The sequence below is a fragment of the Mytilus galloprovincialis genome, chromosome 3 (genome assembly GCF_965363235.1).
Source record: "Mytilus galloprovincialis chromosome 3, xbMytGall1.hap1.1, whole genome shotgun sequence".
NCBI lineage: Eukaryota > Metazoa > Mollusca > Bivalvia > Mytilida > Mytilidae > Mytilus > Mytilus galloprovincialis.
The window spans coordinates 14,335,388-14,355,666 of record NC_134840.1 but is presented as its reverse complement, the minus strand read 5'-3'; positions in this window follow the sequence as shown (position 1 = coordinate 14,355,666).

Genomic DNA, 20,279 nt, shown 5'->3' with positions numbered 1-20,279 from the left:
AAACCTGGAGTGCTCCGATAAAAAGTTATAACAGCGGGTATTTCCGTGAAGAACAAAAAATTGGTTTCTTTCCCGGGAAGCACTAATGACAGGACGATTGCCCGGATAGTGACAGGACGGTTGACCGGACGAGATACAAATAGTCATAACTTTTTTGTTATTCGGTGGATTTGTCGAATTTTTGTAGACCTTAAAGATATTATAATACAATTTATGAAAATCAAATAAAAAAGTGAAAACAAAATATTTTTGGGCAAATAAAGTTGACCGGACGGTATTCACACTCGCCGATATACGCTATACATATATTCAACTCCTCGATAATAAGTGTTAATATGTCTTTTGTTTTACAATATTTGCCTATGAAATTCAGGAATCTGTGAAAATAATAAATATTGAATACGAAAATATAAACTTTAATGTAAAAAAAAATGTTTTTCTCCAAAAAAAGTTGACCGGACGGTGTTCGCATTCGCCGATGTACTCGTTAATTAAATTGAACTGATCGAAGAAAGTGTTAATATCTTATTAGTTTTTTTTTAATATTTTTACATGAAACTAAGAAATCTACGAGATCTAAAATATAAACTTTAAAGTAAATAAAATTGTTTTTCTTAAAATAATTTGACCGGACGGAATTCACATTCGCCGATATATATGCTTTAAATATATTGAAATGATCAGCACAGATGTTAATGTCTCTTTTGTTTTAACATATGTGTCCATGAAATTAAGGAAACACGGAGATCTATGAATAAGTTATACAAAAATATAAACTTTATAGTAAATAAAAATGTTTTTCCTCAAAATAAGTTGACCGGACGGAATTCACATTTGTCGATATATGGATATATGCTTTAAATATATTGAACTGGTCGACACAAAATATCTATTTTATTTTACAAAATCTGTCCATAAAATTAAGGAATATGTGCGATAAATAAATATATTATACAAAAATATATACTTTATAATAAAAAAAAAAACCATTGAGCCCAAAATGTTGACTTGAGCAAGTTTACCAGAACACTCGAAGACCTGATATTTAATTAGATTACTATCAAATTTTGACACCTGTCGTTATCACCAATCAAGCCAATAATCATGTCATTTAAGTTTTCACACCTGAGACATCAAATACATTTAATTGAATTACCTTATATAATCAGTTGGCAATTAGAATCCAATCAAAGATTATACAGTGTATTGAACTTTCTATTAAAGAATGCAAAACTGGCTCTCTCTCTTTTTTCCCCCTTACTTATATTCCCTATAAAAAAATGATCGTTGCTAGAATAAAGTACAAAGAACTTCTAAAGGATTTGCCTTCAACTGCAATTATATTGTATGCTGGCGAAACAAAACTATCCATAGCCGCTGCATGTTTATGCACCTGTACTGATTGACTCAGGAGCATGTCGTTCAGCAGTTATCGTTTGTTGATGTTGTTCATTGGTATTATCCCGTTTGGATATATAAATTAGATCGTTGGTTTTCCTGTTCGAATTGTGTACGCTAATAATTTTGGGGTCCTTTATAGCTTGCTGTTTGGTCTGTATCAAAGCCCTGTGTAAAATGCCGTACTTTGACCTGTGTTTGATATTATCAGGTTGAGAACAACCCTCCCTCAGACAAGGTGTCATTTTACTGATGTAGAAAAGAAAATAGAAATACCAAGGATTTGTATAGTTCTTCTATACAAAACCTTTGAACACTTAGAATTTTGTACTCAAAAAGAGGAGAGTTACATCATATTTTAAACAAATTTTTCTTAAAGACGGGTCCACTTATTTTGAATAATATTAAACTGTTAAAGTAAATTCTGTTAACATGGTTAAAGTCCAGGAATATTACTAAATTCTTGGACATGTTTTGACCATTTAATACCAGATAGATATATAGTTCTATGAGGAAATATGAGCCCTTGTGTACAAACAAATATATTATAACTTATATTGATCCCTCATAAAACATGTAAAAGGGATATTTATAACATTAAGGGGTTGCCCCCAAACTGATTATGATTTGGATGGAGAATTGTCTCATTGTCAGTCACACATACATAGACCAGATTTAATTATTTCTTGGTGAACAGGGAAAAAATACTTCAGAAATTAAAGAAATTCAAAGTACAAGTGATAAATCAAGTTTTAATATTGTCAAAACCTATTATTTTATGTTTACAAAAAAAAATTATAATCGCTCGCCTTTACTTTTCAAGCTTCGCCTCAAAAATTTGCAAATTAATTATTTTTTTATTAAAATTTTCAAATCGCTCGCTCGCCCCAAATTTTGGAGTCCAAAAATCCGTAGAACAAGAAATTAAAATTGGTGTGGCCTAAGGACTAATATTAAAAACTTCATTCTGCTTGGATACTTCAATTACTCATTTCTTTGAACATTTTTATCATAAATGAGAGAAAATTTCCCCATTATTTTCATATATGGGTCTAAAAAGTTGAATTTCTTCAGGAAATTAGAGGTGTAAACTGACCAAAAGAGACCTTATAAAGAAAACAAAGAGGTCCATTAGTAGTATTTATCTTCCTAAAATCATCTTGTGTATTATATTTAACTGTTTGTAATCAGATGAGATAAATATTTAATCATTTATTGGTCAACACTATATTCTATCTTAATGCGGCTTGGTTTGGATTTGACGAAGAAATTTTGCTTGAAACGCTGTAGATGTCGTCTTTCGTTATACTAGATTTTTCTCAAACTATTTAACTGATTACGACAAAACTTGACAGGAATGCTTAAAATAACCAAAATTACACAAGAAAAAAATCACGTTCAGTTTATTAAACAATACTGTCTTCTTAAGGTGTAATACTACCAAATCATAGTACGTCAGATCCGGTTGTATACGAATATAGGTAGACAAAAATATTCCCTTGAATTTGATCGTTGTAGGTAATTAATCCTACATTTTATTGTAGTAAAATATTTCTGTGTCATAAACATATGTCCTGAGGATTTCAAAGCACAATTAATTTTTTTTTGGGGGTTTCTATAGAATATTTATCAAACTTGAGGTTACATGGTTCCTAAATCTTGTACACAGGTTAAATAAGGGGAGAAATTTGATTGGGTAACTTCCAGTGATGGTTATGTTCTTATATGCAATGAAATGTTATGTGAATTTTTTTTTCTATAGTACTGAACAGGATAATACTTTACTCATGCCAAGTATGTCTTTATTTGAAACAAATTTAATATAGAGTAATAGGGGAAATTCAATGGTGGTATTACACCTATAAATAATCAAATTTCTATGGTAATTTTTTCATCTTTATTCACAAGAGTGTCAAGTCGATTTAGTAAAATAGATACAGTAAGCACATGTGTCTATACAAGGTATAATTTTACAGCACATATGCTCGTTTAAAAAAACGCAGGATGTAAAGTTGAATTGCGGGAAAATTTGTTCAGAAAAATTCGACGTCTTTGCATTTTTTTCCTATTTCACCTTCATTAACATAATTCTGTTGAAACATAATATGACATTCTATCTGCAATTCTGGAAACAAATTCTTTGTTATTTGGTGAACTATAAATCGGCGCAAAAATATTATACATGTCCTCGCTTCATTTTACGAAAAGCATTCTGCCTTTTTTTGTACCAACCGTTTTTATCAGTAAATTAAATCTATGATAAAATTATTGGAGATTTATTTCAAGTTATAATCAAAGATACAAGAGGGACAGTCAAACTCAAAGATAAAAAAAACTGACAATGCCATGGTTAAAAAAGAGAAAAAGCAAACAGACAATTAATAGTACACAAGTTACAACATAAAAAAAACTATAGACTATAAGCAACATGAAACCCACCAAGAATTGGGGGTGATATCAGGTGCACCGGAAAGGAAACACATATTGTACCCGTCTTGTTGTTCATGTTTTACAAAGCCGGTAAATAGTTGAATTCGGTACTTTACAGTCGTCAAAAGGGAATGGGGTTTTAGTTACGACATAACAAACATATTTGATATCATATGTGTAACATTCCCTAACGGTAAACCAACTGATAGCGTCCGTAAAATTGACGGAGCGATGATTTCAAATTTACCATTGGACCTCTTGATTTGATAGCTTCCTTGTGAGCAACAACCCTCTATCAAGAAAATCAATATTGGAAATACAAACCCGGGAATATCGTATCAATTGTAAGATATATACGCCGTATGCAGGCGCTGCTTGAGTATTGCTACATAGAAACGAAAAGTTCACAATTGAGAAAATTGAGAAGCTGAAATCATCTTTTGTCGAAAAGTTTTGTTTTCAACCGACCTTCATTGTCAATTTCTAGATGTAAGTCACGATATGAGGCAGATTTAACTGTTTATGTTGTATCCTTTATATCAAGTTCGAAGGGATATATGCGTCTAACATAGTCACCAAAATTTGAATTATTTAGTGATAGAACATCATCTATATAGCGGAAAGTGTAGTTAAAGGATATTATTAACTTCTTATCTTTCTTCCTAAGAAGTTCCTGTATGAAGTCAGTTTCAAAATAATTAAGAAACAAGCTTAAAAAATATGTTGTCGATCAAGAAATCAAGCATCTTGATAATGTCAGCTTAAGATATTTTTTTGTTTGAATCAGAGTGACTCTTTACAAAGTAGGATTTATCCCTTCCCATGTCAAGATACGTGTACCTACGTTGTCATATTTTTTATGAAACAAATCAATACCCACTCTTTAAATGTGTCTTTTAGTTTGAAATAGGGATTAGTGCAGAAAAGTCATATTTTTATAATATTATTGCAAGGTGAAAGAGTCTTAGATTGAATGTACTGTAAAAGATCTTTGATTTTTTTTAGTATCCACATCTGATTTACGCAACCTCTACAACACGCAGTTTAACAATAACTTTGAATCCCGGCTTTGATTGCTGATAAATAAAGTTTAATAATTAGGAAAGAGGTTTCGTGAAGCACTTGGAAGACCCAGCAATATACCGTTGTTTGTAAGGACGCTTTTGTAGTGTAGATATCAAATACAGTGATGGAAGATCTAGATCTTTATCTTTTGTTGACATTTAAAAGGAACAAAGTTACATCACTGCCCAAGGTTAGGGTAGGGTTGGGATCCCGCTAACATGTTTAACCCTGCCACTTTACATGTATGTATGCATGAATGTGTCTGTTCTAGAGTCAGGAGACATTTTTTGTACATAAAATAGGCCGTTAGTTTTCTTGTTTAAATTGTTTTACATTGTCATTTCGGGGCCTTTTATAGCTGACTGTGCGATATGGGCTTTGCTCATTGTTGAAGCCGTACGGTGAGCTATAGTTGTTAATGTCTGTGTCATTTGGTCTCTTGTGGAGAGTTGTCTCAGTGGTAATCACACCACATCTTTTTTTAAATTAGAACATACCTATGACTTTCCAGGTTTTCCTCTTTGGTAAATAGTTATCTAAGGTACCAGGACTATAATTTAGTACGCCAGACGCGCGTTTCGTCTACATAAGACTCATCAGTGACGGTCAGATCAAAATGAACCCAAAAAAGTTGAAGAGCATTCAGGACCCAAAATTCCAAAATGTTGTGCCAATTACGACTAAGATTATCTATTCCTTTGATAATAAAATCCTTAGGTTTTCGAAAATTCTAAGTTTTGTAACTGGAAATTTATAAAAATGACCATACAATTGATATTCATTTCAACACCGAAGTGCTGACTACTTTGCTGGTGATACCCTCGGGGACGAAGTGTCGTGAGGGTATATGTTGAGTTTCCAAGTGGATTGTCAATACCTAGTTCATTTAATAAGCATGAGATTTACACCGAAAAACGATGTTGTTATAAAAGGGCTTCATTTTCGGGGACAACAACATGTTTTGCAACATTTTGGTCTTTAAAGATTGACCTAGCATTGGCATTATTCAATAGCCTGGTTATAATCCAGACTGATAACTAGTACTCATACTTTTCAGCTTTTTTATTATCCTGGTTTTACACGAATGTTTATATGTCCGGATTTAAATAAAAACGTAATTGCAATTAAAAACAAAGACATATCAAAACTTAAAATCTTAATTTTAAAGCAACTTTCTACTTCCAAAGTCATTTGTACATAGTAATTTATTTCTATTTGTAAAAGTTACCAAATTGCTGTGTTTAGGTGAACTGTGATGCCAGTTACTCCTTCTCATAGAAATCAAACATTAGGTTCGCCGGAATCACAGGTAAGTAGTAGATGCAGATAATCCACTTGAAACAGGATGACTGTTGATTCTCAACCAGTGACCCATAGCTGTTAATTTCTGTGTCATTTGGTCTCTTGTGGCGAGTCGTTCATTGGCAATAATGTTTCGCCCCGGTGATTTGAAAGCTGATATTTGAACTGTGATCTCCGTTTCACACTTGATACACACAGATATCCGTTGTTGTTTTCTGATTCGTATTTTACAGAAGCTTACTTTGACCTTATATTAAATACTGACTTCTTTAAATCTATATATCGACTTTATTTATATATGTTATTGTTCATTTTGGATTTGTTTATACTTAGTTTCAGTATAACGCGCCAAATTTAACGTTACATGCTCTTGTTTACGAATAATTTGTGTATTACGTCACACGTTGTATAACATACAGAACGCATGTTGCTACGTTGAGCTTCTATCGAAAAACCTCCATGCAGTTAGCAGTCTCTCTAGAATTTGCTGCATCAAGTAAGAGCATTTGGTGATGATGCAGTGCACCAAGTAGATTTGCAGCACCAAGTAAAGTTGCTAGGTGAGAGTTTATAGATGCAGTGCACCAAGTAGATTTGCATACACCGAGTACGCTGAGCATTTGAATGCCGTGCACCAAGTAGATCTTCTTCCACCGAGAAATTGTTTTATTAAACTTGGTGCAAGTAAGCACCTTGCCGTATTGCTTATTATATTATTAACGTATTTTGTTTCATGAACCACTGTATTTGATGTATTGTTTAAATAGAAATAATACAATTAACGAACTTCCATAATGATTTTTATTATTACTTCCTTCACCGGAGACCCACAAAGGTAACTACGGGTGTATATCCTGACAAGAAAACCCCGGAACGTTACAATAATACGACATCTACTTGTATATGCTAAGTGTCTTGTAGATAGAAACACCATTTCCAACTAAAATCATACCAATACTACAATAGTATACGACAGACGCGTGTGTTGTCAAACTTAAAACTCGGATAGACAAAATTAAAAAAGGGCAAACAGTAATACTCACTAACAGGTGAAATGAGTCTCATAGGAATTCCCCCGGAAACAAATAGTTACACAATTAATAATCTCGTCTAATGTATCATTGACATCAAAGCACTTTAAATACAATATTAATAATGATAATAATGAAGAACATATATATATATATATATATATATATTTATTACCTTTATCGCTCCTTAAATCCTATTTAAATGGGATTCCAGTAAGTTCATTACTATTACAACGTTATGCAATAGGTCTTTTTCAATGCTGTATATGAAATCTCGAAATACCAGTAATTCTTGGAACAAACTATTCTGATCTCTTAGCTCATAATTTTTCTATTTAAAATGTAATCTACAATTCTTAAATTCATAATACTTTTTTTCGAGCTCTTTCTATAACGTATTGACATTTATCAGAGATACATTTATTTTTTCTTGAAAACGGTATAAAAATTTATAAAACATAATATATTACAAAACCTGGTGTTTCAAAGATCATCTATATACGTAGGTCACTCGGTATAGTTTATAAACACATATAAGATGAAATATCTGCATTTGTTTTACACTGTTTAATTAATAAAAAGGAAGCGCCTTAACACACCTTAACATATATCATATCTTATTCCTACTTCAGTAGTATAACGTTGTAAATTTACTTCTAACAATAAGCCTCTCTTTTTACGAGACTGTACTGGATAAATGATTTGATAGGTGTTAACCATCTTTTGACAAATACAAAATGCATATCAAAGCCAGAACATGTTTATTTGATTTCAGTATGCCTTTGATACGTGCTTCGTACATGACCTACCGATACTGTTCACATTGCAGTTCGATATGTTATAGTCCGCAGGAAGATGCGTCACTACTCCCGGGGTTTTGTTTTCTGTCTATGAATTTTTCTCATATCATTTCATGTAAAGAACAAAACATTAAAAACATAATTACATACATAATTATACGGTAGGTCACATTTGTGAAAAACTATTAGAAGTGCAATGACAAGATGTAGGCCCACCCCAAAACTAACCAATCTGAACCCTCATATTCTTAAATAATATTTTTTGTCTTGTAATCTGTAGCGGGTTATTCTAAAGTGTGCACCATATTGTTTTATATTATTTCGAATAATCAGTCATTTCTTATAATTTATTTCTAAATTCCATTTTTTAATTGGAGTAAACCAAGATAAAGCGTTGATGACGTCATTGACACATGACAAAATTATGTCTATGAGCTGATGCACGAAACGACGTCAGCAAATCAGTAGACGCGTTACATCCAAAATTAAATTATTTTCTAATACTAGTAAACATACACATAGGATTGGTTAATTTGTTTAAGAAACCATTACATCTTTAAAACAATATCAATTATTCTGCTATTATAACCTTCTTATCCTAAAGTATATTCATTGCAATGATAGTGATCTGTCGGCGATATATATAAGATAATTGGTAACATTTTTAAATAGAAAAAAACAACAAAGCAACACAAAAGAGCCTTAACAACCGCGTGACACCGATGCAAACTTAAAATAACTCGAAGCAAAGGGAAAATCTTACTAGTTTCGACTTCTTTTTCGACCAATCAAAGGCTACACTGATGTCAAACCAGGAAGACTTAACTTTCATTTGACAATCATATACTAGTAAATAACTGTACAGACAAAGCCCACACAATTATTACAGTGTGGGATAACTTTTGTTATACAAAGAAATAAAAAAGATTAAATTTCATTGATTATGTTACTTTCCTATAGTGTTTAAAATGTATGTCATCACAGTCTTACAGTATTCATTGCAATAAAAAAAAAAAAAAATTTGAGTTTCATATTATTCTGCCATAATCTGTTATCGCATATCATAGCCGAACCAAACATTATGTTAAAATGTCAAAAAAATATATACACACTTATTGTTTTGTGTACATTTACACTGAATGACAATGCATAAAATTAAAAGAAGATGGGGTAAGTGTCCTAATGAGACAACTATTCACCATAGACTACATGACATAGGTAATAGCAACTGTAAATGAAGGCACTGGCAAAGGAGAAAGGGAAAGGTTATGGGCGCAATTGGCATGCATTTAAAGGTAGGGACGGATAAGATGGGTTCAACCAGCGAATCACACGGCCTGCATTTATGTCAGCATACGGATATCGAAAACGAGCAAAACTCTTACAGTATTAAAATACGAAAAAACACTCTACTTGATAAATGTACAAGCAATAAGCAATAACTAAATATGACCGATACCGACCAACGACAACCGCAAACTATCACAAAACTCCTGACTAAGGACAAGCAACTACAAAATGTGCCGGGGTAAATTATTGGCGGCTGCCCACCCCTCAAATATCTGTAACGCTTCACACCGTAGAAACAAACTATAAAATAAATTAAAAAGGTCTGACGGATAACATTGAATTTAAAAAATAACACAAAAATGGACAACGAACAAAAAGACTTTTAAAGACACAAAGTTCTGATAAAAAGTACGCAATGATAATTGAAGCGAGTTTAATATAGAATATATAAAATATATTTTTTAATGTTCATATAAAATGTAATACACTCGTTATTCGTTGTTTTACCACCAGATCTGCCAAATGATTATGATATCTGCATATTGTTCGTTTTTGTTTTTTAAATCATAGAAATAACATTGTTACAGTATTATATTAAAAAAAAACGAAGTTTTAAAATTGTTCAAACGAATGAATGTCTAAAATGTTGCGTAATATTTTCAATTAACATTACATCCTGATGTATATGATCTCGAACGACTCTATTAGGATCACTATTAGTAATAAAACCGTTATACTATGTATTATATGTATTGCATAAACCATGGATACCAAAATGCACATCTACATATGCCAAGAACTTAGTTGGTTGGACGAAGGAGCTCATTTCCTAAGCAAACACCAATGAAAAACTTCACAATTATTAGACAAGAGATTTAGAATTCAGAACAAGAATATATGAGGTCTAAAACTAAAAGTTGTCCCACAATGCTCTGGGCCGTGGGTAGTCGTAGATGAAAATGTGACAAGTTAACACCCTAAGCCCCACAGCAGTAATATTCCACAATAATAATTTAAAACCTTATATGGGAAATAAAACGGTCAAATGGTTTTAGAAAATAATTAAGATAGCATACCTGTAGAAATACCAGATATAAAACCGAATGTTAAGCAACTCCTGGTCATTATGAAAATTATCCATTGGCAAGTTAGAAAACAATATTCTGACAATAATGACATTATACCAATTCGCGACGGAATGATCAAAAGAATAATATGACATTACAAAGCGGATGTAGAACTGGATGATTCAGTGGAAGGTTGCCCTCTTGGAAGCCTGTTATTATTTTTATTAATATATGTAGATGTTTAGACAAAAGTCCGTATCGCCCATAATTTTGTAAAAGTCGCGGGAGCGTAACCAAAATGTAAAACTCGATCTATAAATTATTACAGTAGACTCACATACTACAAAATAGCTCCATATGTGAACGTGTTCAGAAACAAATGTGCGTACGACTGATCGTTTCAGAATGACAGAAAAAAGACATGGCGAAAGAGGCAAAACCTATAAGGGCAACGAAAATGATTAGACTAAACATCAGAAACATTAGTACAAACGTTAAATAAGGGTATGTGATCAAGTCATACCTGCCTGATTGGTTTTTATACTCATATTAATCAGAATTCGTACATAACTATATAAATGAGAAAGGAAATTGATTATCAGATAAATGGATAATAACATGTCATTCAATAATCTTAATATTACACAGTGCTTGAATTCCGTACATCTCAATGGACTTTAAATTGTGGATACTACTAAACTATAATGTCTGTTTCATAACTACTAGTATGTTGATCTTTCTTTCAATATTGGCACAAATGGACGACTCCAAACTAGATCTAGAGTCTCTGACTAACATGACGATTTCAGCTTTTAAATTGTCAACTTTCCCCTTTCGTGACGCAACTAAATCCGATGCTTTGGGGGTTCACGGTTTTATCTCACGTTTTGTGTATGACCTTGATAGGTGTTCTTTTAAATCAATTCAAAAGATTTATACATCGAAAACGTCTGTCTGAACTAAATCCTTATAAAGAAACATGAACAAGATACAGATTTTGCACAAGGAATCGAGTATACTTCGATATTGTTCATGACAATTTGGTTTAAAAGAAAAATTGTATGGCACTCGAAAATTAACGCATACACAATTTTAGGAACAAATCTATAAATACTTTATATATGATTCTCATTACGACTTTGAGTATAAAAGCTGTCCTTAAATTTGGAGAATGACAGGGCACACATAGGAGAATGTACTTCAATTATATAATCGTGATATAAATTTTGGGAAATGAGTGTCGATGATATGTTGAAAGAGTATCAAGTAAATAAAGAGGTCTTAGTGTCTTTCGATGATACATGATAAGTTTTAAACGATGGATATACAACAAAAGGTCATAAAATGAATAAAGAATAAATCCTGTATATATAATTTTTTTTTTAACGTAACTTAAAGTTGTATATACACATTTATTCTTCTTCTCAATTGCATTGTGTTTGAACTCATTTCACCAATTGTTCATCTACTCCAGAGGATGTTTTGCTAAATTTAATCGAAGTGATTCGATTGCATCTTATGGGAGTTATTTTACTTTTGAAAATTTAACATAAGTCATACGTTAAATAGATTAATACATTATAATTCTTAGAGACCTAAATTCTTTTGATATGGAGTACTTGGTCAATTTGGAGGAAATTGAGGTCAAGGTCATGTTCTTAATTTTGCTTTGTATCTCTATACAAAAGAAACAGTAACAGGTAATTCTATGATGTGTTTGCCTATTAAATTGTTCACGATAATGCGCAACTTCAATCCATTTATAATAAGTCGAAATGTTTCAATCACACTTTATAGGATTTTTCTCCCCTTATGTAGTTGAAATCAGTATTACTCCGCACCCATAATAAAACACCCCTTTGTTGATCATTAAATGTTTTCTTTGACGATTCCAAATATTGTTGTTTGGGTAATAGTTTTTCTATAGATATTTTTTTTTTCTTTTTTGTTCTACATTACATTACTTTTATTGTGTTATATCCAAATGTGAAATTGTAAAATTGCATTACAAGAAAATATTAGACAGATAATTCATTGAGGCCAACCAAATAATGATGGCGGCGGTAAAACTATTGAAGGAGGTGACATTAATTACTACCAAGAATCTAAGACAACAAGCCTTAGAGTTCCGAAAAATTAATAATCCACTGGTTCAGTGATTAAATACTAAATTATTTCCCGGTTAACCGTTTTATAATATAACTTTAAATGAAGTGTACAAGGTACTCTTATGTTTACCAATTTTTTACTATTTCATCAACTACAGAACCAAATGATTATTGTTGAAGAATACATGGTGACCTTTAGTTGTTCACATCATCCTCCGTTGGTCTTAGATGAAAAGTGATCTCATTTCGCAATCAAACCCCATCCCATGTTCATTATTTTTATTACTCTTCAATTAAGCTGATAAAACTGCTTCTTTGATAGTCTCTGGTATGCCCAATTGTTTTTGTACTCGGGGCGATTTCGAGCTTATCCCAGGCATAGATTGCTAGTTTATATAATTAGCACATGCAGTAAATAAGATTTTTACTAAGGTACACAATTCCTTGGACTATTATTTAGTCCTTTGACACAATGTTGAGCGCTTTAAGTTCATTAGACAAAGACAAACACTACAAACAATGGGTATAACTTTGTGTTTCTATTTTGTAAATGATTTACCAAGCGAGTACTCGAGTTTAGCTTGGTAAATATAACTCGATTAGTACATTTTTACCATGATGACATCCCTACAATAAACGCATCATAATTGTAAAGTACATTTTACATTTCAAGCCCGTGGAAATGCTTGATGTTTTTAGATCTGTTTTTAAAGAACATTCCGCGTGTTTTTATTAAGACGTCTATACAAAAAAATAGTTTGTACTAAACAAATGTATAAGAATGCATTTTTAACTTATATTTTGAATTGAGTTATCTACCTTTACCCAAAAACAACTCTACTTAAAATGACAGTAGTGGTATACATTACAACTGCTTGTTATAATTGCACTGTGCATTTAGATCCAATTAACAATTTTTGTATCAATAATGTAGCTTCTTTTAACATCATTATTGATGTACATGTATATTGATTCCATGTTTTTACATGACATTTATTATGGAATTCTAACAGAGAGTCACCATTTGTAGATGGAATATTTCTGCCTTAAATCCTGAAGTGTGTAATAAAATTGATGAAAAGTAATGAGTTATTCCCTTCATTAAAAAAACTATTATTCTTTTTTTTTTTTAAAACGACCACTGAAACTTCAGACCAAGGCATTTTGACCAAGGTTGGAAATAAATATAAGAACCATATCATGCATATAAACGTGACAAGGACAACTAGACTCTTAAAAGTTAAAAATAGGGTACAAAAACAGATTCTTTTGTCGTTCATTTTGGAACAGGTTTTCTTGTATAAAACAGAGTTATTAAAATCAGGAAAAAATGAAAAAAACAATGTTGCTGATCATATTTGATTTTTTAGGCGAAGATCTCTTTGGTAAGAATTCTGAATTTTTATTACAATGTATTTTGATATTAAAGATGCACAGTAGTCGCTCATATGATGACGTACATCCCGTCACAAAACTGTGTTGCCAAAGTGTAAATAAATGTTTACGAAAATGTCTACATATGAATGCATTTTGGAAAGTGCTTAATAATAAGTCTGAAGTTTGCCGTTTGGTCGGTGGATGTCGCAGAGCAGTCCTTTTGTAAACTTGGAAATTGCCGAACCCCTGTTATCTCCAAATCATAAGTTATACATTTCCTTTTAGATAATTCAAATAAATGATCATTTGATTCCTTATTCATTTTACTCTACGAATATCTTGAAATAATGAACTACACAATGTGTCGCCAATTGAACTTAGTTACTTGTTGTGAGATGTTTTAGGGATTAACTGCCTTCGTTGTCAGATCGTGATACCCGTCGACAAAGTTTGAATATGACTGTTTTATTTATCCAGATATATTCATCATTGAAGTTACTTTTTTTCAAATACGTGTGGGGTTAGAAAATATAGATGTTACATTTTTTTTATTGCCGTGTTAAGTGAACAGCGGTATACTACTGTTTATTCAAACAGTTTATTTTTTTTTTTTGTAATATAGGTTACACGTTGTAACTGAATTCTTTTTATTGGTATCGACTTTGTCAGACTGTAACTGTCAAGTTTAGGGCAATTTTATTGACCATAAAGTCATAAAATAATTTATAAACATATTATCTTATTTAAAAGTGTCGGGTATTTTATTAAAAGATAGATATTTTTAAGTTTATATATTTCTACACAGAAATCTCTTAAAACGATTAACGCCAAAATTGAATACAGTTAACACGAGTTATTTTTTTAATGTTCTGATTTCCATTTTTTTTTCGAATTCATATACCTATATACTTAATATTAAAGTGTAAGAGTTATTGTATTCATATGTATGACATTTATTCCCTTCTGAGTAGTCATCAACATGAATAAACGTTTAACATAATGCTTGCGACTACTAGTAGACATTTGCGGAAACTGTCATACACCTACAATTAGGATTACAATTACACTTACAGGTAGCATTTAAATCTTGAGCTTTCTCAAAGTGTAAAAATAAACCGTCGATACAAAACAATGTAACGATAGGATGTTTTTCTGTAGTTGAACAATGTTTTTTTTCAAATATAATTGCAGCAATGTGTTAACATTAGTTATGTTATACTGTGTTATCCAAGGTTGAAAATGCTGCAATTGTACGAAGTATGATAGAATGAACGAACATTATTTTAGAAATAAATTTAAAATGAGACACACAAAATATCGACAATTGCTGAAAAAAGTCCGCAATACCTTGTGTATGTTTGAGAAAGGTGCAATCAGCCATGGAACATGTTAGCATGTTTATGCTAGGACATACTTTCTCTCTTTTATTTTGGTTTTTAAAAAGAGAATGAGGAAATACAGCGGACGGGTGTTTTTGAGCTATTTATTCCTTATGAAATTTCACTTGCCGTTCGGTATAATTTCGAAATCTTTTTTGTTCCTGAATAGGACAAACACTTTTGCCTATGTTTTTGGTTTCAATAGAAAAAAAAATCAAAACTATTGGAGAAAAAAAAAAAAAAAAAAAAAAACAGTTATCGACGAACGTTTCTGTGTCGGAAATAAATTTTAGACTGTTCACCAGACTCAGTTGAAATGTGAAATAGCTGTACTCATATAGCTTTTTTTCGCGGTGTCGATAATTATCCTCCATGAACATATTAGGTGGAACTTGTATGCTCGAAACATGAGCTAAATTTAACCCCTGTTCCAAGATTGGTACTATTTTCATGGAATTGTAATATTGAGTGCACTGACGACGCAGGGGTCGATTCAGCCATTTTCCAAAGAGGATTCTAACCCATGATAAAGGAGGGGGGACCAAATTTCCCTAATCAAAAGCATTGACCGGCAAGAAAAGTAGTGTTCCAACCCCCGGAACAGCCCGTGATCTCTCACTGCGACGTTGTTCATTTCAACACATAGTTTATACGCATATCTTTTTAATTGAATGTTAGGGATAAAAAAAATCAAAACTGTAGCAGGCGAGAAAAAAATGTTAAAAAATCACAATTTATTTTAGTCGGCAACGCAACAGTTGCAGATACAAAGTTGTAATCATGCAGTAGAGTTTCATTTGAACAATATTTTTGCTGGTTTTCGTATACTAACCATTGCATACAAAAGGTATCCTGTTTCATGAGGAAAGTTTATTTCTCCTGCTGATAATATATATATTTATATATATCATACATCTATCTACACATTCGGTCCTTATAATTCAGTGTCTTCAAGTATTCGGCTTTGTGCGGTCTTGATGGTAAATCCTGAAAAGCGCCTCGAACACATGAACTTAAACGTGTTGCTTATATCTTCTTCTTTTCATTATAGAAGGCATCATTTGCTATTTTGTATATGTATTGTTAGTTTGATTTTGTATTTTGAGATGACCCCTTGTTTTTGTCACCTGTAATCGTAAGTCAAAAGTGTAACCTTAGGTATAGACATAGTTTCCGCAAATGTCTAATACTTGTATATTCCTCATAAGACATTATCTACCAGTAAATTTTCCATCTAATATGTTAGTGGCTTTATCCCCGATTTATGCCTATTATTAAGAACTTTCTGTCATTGGCACTCGTACAATATCTTCCTATATCTATATTCGAAAATACGACAGAAATACGAGTATGAAAAAGTAACTCATGTGTACGAATGACGGGTAGAGAAATTCTGTTGTTAACATTCGTCATTTAAAACTCGATATATCTCTCTTCTAACTTCACATTGCTCACCTCTTAGTTGGAATGTGTCAATGTCAACTTGAAACTTAGAAATTCAAAAACATAATAAATGTCCCTTCCAGTAAATACACAATAAACTTATCTTAAATTAGTCTGTACATCTGAAATTGAGTTACAATGTATGAATCATCTTCATAATGGGTGGTGTTTTCTAAAAATAAATTATTCTATATTTAGATATGTAAGATGAATTGAACTAGGGATTACACGAACTGTGCAGTGTGGCACAATAATAAGATAGAATTTATTTATTTTATTTATGTGGAAGTTCAAATATTTTAACAGTTAATATTTTGTGAACAGGTGATTAATGTTTTGTTGAAGACATACTATTGTTTGTTGTTTAGCAGAAGGAATTTATGGCTTTTACCTTGTGATAATAACAGTGAATCCAATCAAAAAATTCTGGAATGATCTAACGAATAGAAAAAGTCAAAATAAGAAACAAATATATTTGTATCGTCCACGAGTGGTATATTCAAACTAAAATGATTAAAAAACATAGTAGTTTTACAATCGTATACAAGGAAAACAGTATTTGCACTAACGTAAAGGACTCGTGATAATTATAAAACTATTACAAGAAGTCCGAACATGCATTCATTTCTACAATCTATGAACACTACTTGATATTGAGAGCCTAAAATCTGGCAAAATATGTTTGTATGAATCGTAAAGAGCTTTTTCTCCATAAAACATTACATTAAGTATTGCCCGTTATTGTTTTTTCTTCAGACTCATTTAAATTTCTTCACAATGTCCTTACAATTACTTAAGTGGTCATTACGTCCAAATATTTCTATATAAAGAAAAGAAGATAACAAGTCAGGTAGACTGAGTGCAAATTCTACAACTATGAAATTCTGGTTTAGACATTTCATATGTTGTCCTCTTGTCTTCTCATAAAGCAGATTTAATTGACTAGATACAATACATTTTATCTAACAAAATGGTGTTGATGAAATTTTTATGTATAATCTGCATTGAAAATCAACTCAACAATGTAAGAGCAGATATATGTTTAATCATTCATTTATATAAGAAAAACAGATTTGGTTTCGAAGAAGGACAACTTTAATGTGTAATATGAAACCTTTGTTGAGCAGTTTTACAAAGTTTATTCGGAATTTGTTAGGATTTAGGTTTTATTGTAACTTGTTAGAATACATTTATATATATCATAATCATGATAATGTATAACCTTTGTCATTTAGTACAAAACTCGAAAACAAATGTTATCTGAATTGTCCTCTCATATTTTCTGGTGAAATCGCTTGTCTGAAAAGTTTAATATCATCTCCCACAAAATCCCAAATGCAATGAAAAAGATAAAATAACTCTTATTAAACGATTTTTTCAGTTTTATTTTAAAAATCAAAGTAAAACCCTACATGATTTCCATCCTTTTTACTATTATAATCTTGGAAATACAATCACTTTATTGTTTTAAACGATTTAAATAAACACTGCATTTTTGCTTTTAAAAACCGAATAATAAATGGTTTACATTTTTATAGACATTTACAGACTGAAATAAACTGACAAGAATCACCAAAGATTATTTCTCTTTCCTACAAGTTCTTGAATATATAACAAATTTAATGAGCTTTTAATTGTTCAACTTTCCACTCGGGGCTGGGTATTTTTTCTATTTTACTTTTTTTCAATGGCAATAGGGAAGCATCAGATTGTTTCTTATCGTGTGTTTGATTTTTTTGATTTTTTTTCTGTTAATTGAAATGTTTGTCAAGTTCTTTGTTTATATTTGTATATACTTTTATAAATTTGAGAGAAAAAGGTGTATTCATTATATTTTTATGATTTTTGAAAAGACATGTTAACATACGACTTTTTGCTTTTGTCTTGATTCCATTGTTTTATTTTGCATGAACAAGTTTACTTATATTAAATAAAATAGTTCCAACAAACCATAATTACATGTATTATGATTAATACATTCTACGAAAATCACGGAAAAGTGTCAATCTCTGAGTTAGTTTTAATCAGGATTAACCCACTAGTATTCTGCTTTGTATTTTTAGCTTATTAAACTTAATCGAGTACCCGCTGCTTTAAAACAGATGTACAAAGTTATATGATCATTGATTCTAAGAATTTTGAAGTCTCTAAATAAAAAATTTTACGAGATCTGATTCCGTATATTTTTTAAGAAATGTTGTCATGTAATCGTATTAACCCTACTAGCATAAGAGAATGCTGTGTTTGCCAATGAGACAACTCGTAACCAGAGACCGAAGGACATAGAATTTGATAATATTAAAAGATCACCATAAGGCCTCCAACAATGAGCAAAACCGATACCACATCTTTATTTTTTCTGTTCATGATCTGATTTTGTATTATTTTAACTTTTATTACATATTAATCAACTTCCAGGCAGAAATAAACTCATCATATGTACTGTTTGTTTCATGGTACATTTGCTTCCAAATGTTATGTGTCGTAACGGATAGCAAGTATCGTATCTCACCCCTAATGACGTGTCTTCACTTTTCAAAATAGGATATTTTACACTTTGAGTTCGTTTACCTCGGTTGTTTTTCTTGGTTTGAATGCCTTAACCTGTGTCATAATTCTATTCAAATGGCATATGGTATATCTTGAGTGTTAATACAAAGCAACATGTCAAATATATAGACAGATATACTCTTCTTATTAAGATTTATGAAGAATTGAAATTGAAAGTAAAATATATCATTTCTTGAAAGAACTGCAACATATAAAGTGTACTATATTAAACACCCAATAAGACTAAAATTACATGTTTTAAAACGTGAGACTTTTAGGAAAAAATAATTTAGAACATCTGCGTTTATATTAGTTTACTTCCTCAAAGAGAATTTGTTTAACAGTACAAAATTGTCATATTTAGGTAACGTGCATGATATGTTTCAATTTACTCCATTTAAACAAAATGACAATAAATTCAATTTTGTTTATAATAAAGACAATAAAACCAAGGTCCTATAGTATTCTTTCAAAAACATTGAAAGAAGAAACAAAAGTCGCATTCTAAAATCATTCATATAAGAAACGCATTCAGCAGCATGACAATAAAAAAGCCATCTATCTATTCTTGATTAATATGTAATAACTGTTAAAATAATACAAAATCAGATCATGAACAGAAAAAATAAAGATGTGGTATCGGTTTTGCTCTTTGTTGGAGGCCTTATGGTGATCTTTTAATATTTTCAAATTCTATGTCCTTCGGTCTCTGGTTACGAGTTGTCTCATTGACAAACACAGTATTCTCTAATTTTTATATGATTGCCAATTAGACAACTCTCTAACAGAGACCAAAAAGCGAAGAAGTTACATTTGTAGCAACCACAGGGCATCGTACTTAAATAAATAACAAACTCAATACCACATTACAATTCTAAAAATACCCCGACTGACAAATAAACATAACAATATAATACTACACAATGAAAAGGTTTAAAAGGGTTTTACTTTAAGAACAAAGCAGTGCGATTCGACTACAAATTATTGTGTTAGTATTGATGTTGTCCTTTTAATTAAGAACACATTTGTGGGATAACAT